At 39.3% G+C, this 5,721-nt stretch overlaps 1 pseudogene; it reads right to left on the bottom strand.

Moving 5' to 3' along the window:
* Window positions 1-1,065: 1,065 nt before the first annotated feature.
* On the bottom strand, window positions 1,066-5,302 carry LOC108330411 (cyclic nucleotide-gated ion channel 1-like; annotated as a pseudogene).
* Between the last annotated feature and the right edge of the window lie 419 nt (window positions 5,303-5,721).

Genomic DNA, 5,721 nt, shown 5'->3' with positions numbered 1-5,721 from the left:
GGCTGTGCGGTTATGAACCTTCTAACCTTCTTTCGATCTTCTCTCAATGGCGGATCTTCTTCCCAAGCTTTGACTTTCCTCTTGACCCTGAGGGGTGGAGACCTACAAAAGATTCTCCGATGCCAAAGTCAGTTTCAGAGCAATGGCTTTTCTCAAGGGATAGCAATAAATGTGCATTCAATGTAACCTATCTACCACTCACCGTGAATCTGTATTTATAGTTTTCGCTATGGGCTTTGGGATTAGTGAAAGGTTAATCACGGCCCAATCAGCCCAATAGCTCCTAATTTCTACTTACCTCTAAACCAGGTCAATTTACTTGAGCCACAGTGATTAGTGATTTGGCCGGTCAGTGTGATATGGGCGTCCGCCCAAGTGATACGGGCGTTCGTCTTTCCTATGGACGACTCGGGCACTACATTGGGCGGACGATCCCCTATGCGGTCGCCCGGCACTTCGTTGGGCGGACGATCTCCTATGCGGTCGCCCGACACTTCGTTGGGCGGACGATCTTCTATGCGGTCGCCCGGCACTTCATGATACCAAACGTTCGTCTCTCGGCGTCATCCTGTAGAACAGTTTTTGTGAGCATGGAGAGTGCGGCGCTGTCTCGTGGTGATGGAATTCCTTGTGAGTTCTTCAAAGTTTCTCTTAGAGACAGAGGTTCTACCCCGGTGGTCGGCGTAGGCACCGAGATGGTCGGCCGACCTCATTAGTGGGCGTCCATACGTGCGACACCGGACATTAGCTGGTGTAGGAGAGTTTGTACGGTCTAGGTTCAATCCGTACCTACTTGGGCGGCCAAGACTTGAGCGGTCGAGCATTCGTCTGTGGCGGGTGTGACATGGGCGTCCTTTGGGCGGCGCCCGTCGCCTCACGGGCGTCCTTTGTACGGCGCCCGGTTCTCCCTGGTACAATAGTTTATATTTTATAGACATTACATGTTACACTAACTTACAAAATAAAACAAATAAACGAAATGCCATTTTGGCCCTCTATCAAAAAGGTCATTTTCATGTTAATATATTTCCTTCACTTTCCTTTTTTCTTGTCTTGCAGAACCAGGCATCCGCAACCTATTATTCGTCCACAACTATTGTTCTTCAGAAGTAAAATCAGGCTCAGCAGGCTTCTGCAGCAGTATGGGTGATATTCTTTCTGGCACCCTGGTCTTTGTTGTGCTATTTCTACGTAAAAGTCTGAGTGCATTAGCTGCAAACCTTGAACCATATATTGTGGCACCTAGACTAGGTGAGCTACCACCTGCTTTGGCTAATGCATCTTGCAAACGATTCTCTTATTCTCTCAGAGACTCTTCCAGCTTCTTTTTACTATAACGCCTCCACGCTGCTTGTATGAAACATGCAGCCCATGTACGCCATTGTTGTGAATAAAACCTGAAAGTGTGACGAAGCTGCTTACTAAGAAGGAGCCAGAACTGTGAAGCAACAAACTTCAAGTCATCGGCTTTTAGAGCAAATGCTTCCACTTCTGAAAGAGTTTGGACAGTCCTAGTTGATATGGGAAGGTTGGATGAGGAGTGAGGATCTAAAGCCCATGTGAGAAGTTCCTCTCCACAAAAGTCACCAGCCTTGAGGTATTCAGAGTTAAAGAAGCCTGTTCTTCCACCATTAGTGGTTACAGTCAATAGCTTGCCGCGCATTATGAAGAGCATCTCATCAACAGGATCTCCTTCCCGGACAATGCAGCTTTCTTCTGTGTATAGCACTGGCTGGAGTTTGTCACACATTGCATCCAGAAGTTGCTCATCCATTTTCTCAAACATTGGCACCTTCCGTTCATGCAAAAGAAAGATTTAGTTGTTGCTAAAATATTACATGGAAAATCAACTACATCTTCAAAGTTTAGATGTTCATACAACACATATTCAAACAAAATACCAGGAACAGAGAGAAATTTGTATACAGATATATGGTAAAGCACCTGGATGTTATTCATTTAATCTACCTAGAAACAAAGTTCAAAAGCTTCAGAATTTTATCAAATCAGTATTTCTGTTATATTTATTTGAGAATACCATACCTTCCTATCTTTGGATATTCTATTACGTTTTCACTAACCAAAAGCAACAATAATGTACTAAAATAGACCAAGTAAATTTTCATTTTCAATAAAAAGAAAATTATCAGTCACTGTAAAGGAACAATAGTAGCATGATATGAAAAGAAAACCAAGATATGGAGAGACTTACCCTCATCAGCAAAGCCAAGCAAAGATGACGCTTAATATCCCTTCTCAAATCCTTTGGAAGATCTCGGATCAAGTTGTCTTCATCAACACCTCTGGTTTCTTGCCATTTGTATTGCTCATGTCGTCTGATTCTTTCTCTCAGGCTGTCAGGGAGTAATCGATGAGACATCCACTGTTCAGCATCTCTCCTTTTTACTCTCATTTCCTCCAATCTAGTAGTCGTTGACTGCAAATATGTCTGTTCCAAAAAATATACAATTGAGTCCAATATAGAAGAAAATTTGGCCCAGGTGTGAAACTAGAGATGAAATAACGAACCAGAAGAACTGTAGGATACATCTAAAATAGGATGAGAAATGTTTGTTACATAATTCTGGAAGAGGGAGAGCATTGCAAATAATTACTTTTTGGATGCCTACCTAGAGAGTACTATAATAACTTAATCATCACCCTATTTCAGGCAATAGTCATAGGCAGAAGGTAATTAACAACACTTGAGAAACTGAAAATTATTAATGCAATGTGTTTCCTTAAAAGCCACTGAAAAATAAGATTACGACTGTTCCTTTGGGAAGAACATTTTCTCACGACCATAGGTTATAGAACTTGTTAGATATGTTGTGTTTTATATTAATTAGGGAAACATAGTCCTTATGTTAATTATGTTATTATAAATACATTATCTTATGTGTATATTCTACACATGACAGATTAATCCTATACATATTTTTATTATATTTAATATTGTATCAGAACCATGAATTAGAGTCTATTAATTTTAACGAGATTGGTGTTTGTTAGACATATCATTCTACCCGCTATCGGATTGTTAGTGAACCATCCATTAATGTCTAGTTTCACCTCAACGTGGGAGATGTGTGTTAGAAGTAGGGGTGACAAACAGGATGGGCCTAATCGGGTCAGTTTGTGTTAAAAGGAATGGGTCGGGTTGAAGATTTCAACCCGTCAACCCGTTTTTGATAAGTCAATGCGGCCTAGCCCTTTCTTTTAAATTAAAAATTAAAATAAAAAATAATTAAAATGATTAATATTTTTTATATTATTTTTTTAAAGGTATAAATATATAATAGTGTTGTAATTTAAATAACTGGCACTCACAAATTAAGTTCTAATTATTAATTATAATAGAGTAATTTAACATGTAAATTAATAATTTTTTAAATTTATTTAATTAAAAATATTAACTAATCAATTAAAAGTTATATGATTAAATATGATTTTAATGTTTATTTATATGTATATATAAACAAATTTAAAAATTTTGAAAAAAAAATAGAAAAGAAAAACATTAGCTCGTCCTGTATGTACGGGGGAGAGTTATCATTATTGGACCGTTTCTGTTAGACAAGACAACCCTACTAGCCTGTTTTTGACAGGCCACTGACAGGCCAAGCCAACATGAGTTGGGCTAACCCATTCTGTCATCCCTAGTTAGAAGCCTCACATTAACTACAAATAAGAAAAATTTATAATATATAAGTGAGTGCAAACCTCACCTTACAAACCAGTTTTATAAGATTGAGTTAGGCTTAAAGTCTACTTCTTAACATGGTATTTAGAACCTAAAGCTTTTGATAGTTAATATTTGAATTTTGAATTCATTGAGTGAGAATTTTCTTGGTTCTTGTCGTAGAATACTCGTACTCTTTCCTAGATAGGATTGCACAAGTATATCTTTTATTTTATTGGCCTTACTCGACCTTCTTCTATTGGACCTTAGGTTCTTGACTTAAGTTTCACATATCACTAGGAATAAATATTTGTTTTCTTTATCTTTACGGATAATTTCCCTACGGTTACAATGTTTGATGGGTCTAGGGTTTTATCTCATTGTGTTCGTATTATTAATCTTTTTCCATTTTAAACCATTGTTAACCATTGATAATGTTTTTATGTTTATGGGTTCTCCTTTAACTTATTATCCGTGTTAATCGTGTAACCCGTTATGTTGATTGTGTTAGGACTTTGAGGGGGTGAGGTTCAAGTTTTGCCTTCGCGGTTCAACGTGATGGTGATTATGATGATGAGTTTGAATGCAAGAAGGAGAAACTCAGCTTCAGGGCACCCAAGGTTTGCAGTAATCAGAAGAAAGGTTCCAGTTTGTCTGGTGCAAGTGTTCTAGTTTGTCTGGTGGTTGGGCATTGACCTTGAGGCATGGTGGGTTGGTGGTTAAAGAAGACGAGAAGGGAAGGTTTATGAAGGTGGAAGGAGTTGGTTTGATGGGTTTGAAGAAGAATAGCGGGGAGAGGAGAAATGGATTGTTTGGGCTAGAAGATTTTTATGCAGGTGACATAGTGTGGGCCAAAGCTGGGAGAAAGAACCTTGTTGGCCTGCCATTGTTATTGATCCTATGACTCAGGCTCTTGAGTTGGTTCTCAGGTTTTGTATAACTGATGCAACTTGTGTCATGTTTCTTGGGTACGCGGGGAATGAGAATCAAAGGGTATGTATTATGCAATGTGTAACCGTGTATGAATAATCACTTCGTATAATTGATTATAGATAATCCACTAGTACAGTAAAGGGAAACAACAACGGTTATTTTCACTTATATACACCGATTCCGCAACCGAAGCATATACAGGCGAGGAAAAAAGCCTACTCCTTTTTGCCTCGGTTATGAACCGAGGCCAAAAATTGTGTGCTTTTGCCTCGGTTCAAATCCAACCGAGGCAGTAAAAGGGTTTTTTCTTTTCTTTTTTTAATTTTTTTTGTTTTCACCGTTCGCCAGATGAATTGTTAGCCCTTGGCCGCAATCCATCAACGCCCACCGCTCCATCTCACACCACCATCATCAAAGATTCCTAACTACAAAGAACAAAGAACGAGAATGACGCGCTCCCACCATCACCTGCAAAGAATCAATCAAACACCACCACTCTTGCAGAGAATCAATCAAATATAAACAACCCAATCGAAAGCAGAAAAAGGGGACGGAAGGAAGCTTCCTCCTTCGCCGCGAATCAGAATGGAGAGAAGAAGAAGAAGAAGAACAAGAACGACCACCGCACCCTTGCGCCCCTGCCGTGTCTCTGTCGCGCCATTGATGATCCCTCCGTCGCGCCTCCATCAGGACAAAGAAGAGGAAGGAAGCCTCCGTCTTCCTAATGAAAGAAAATGGGAGAAAAGAGAGGAGAGACGCAACTTTTGTCTCTATTATTACCTCGATTATTTTTTTAACCGAGGCAATAAGGGTCTATGGCTTCGGTTCTATAAAGAACCGATGCCTAAACCATCTCAAAAAAATAAAAAATAAAAAATTAAGCTCTTTTATGCCTCGATTCTTATAAACAACCGAGGTAATAGACCTTTGTGATAATTACAAAAATGTCACCGTGTCAGTTTTAGGCATCGGTTCTTTTTGAACCGAGGCATATACGTTTGTGATAATTACAAAAATGTCATTGTACCAGTTTTAGGCATCGGTTCTTTGTGAACCGAGGCACATACGTTTGCGATAATTACAAAAATATCACCACACCGTTTTTT

The sequence above is a fragment of the Vigna angularis genome, chromosome 4 (genome assembly GCF_016808095.1).
Source record: "Vigna angularis cultivar LongXiaoDou No.4 chromosome 4, ASM1680809v1, whole genome shotgun sequence".
NCBI lineage: Eukaryota > Viridiplantae > Streptophyta > Magnoliopsida > Fabales > Fabaceae > Vigna > Vigna angularis.
The sequence above is the reverse complement of the archived record's forward strand: the minus strand, read 5'-3'. Positions and strand labels throughout refer to the sequence as shown.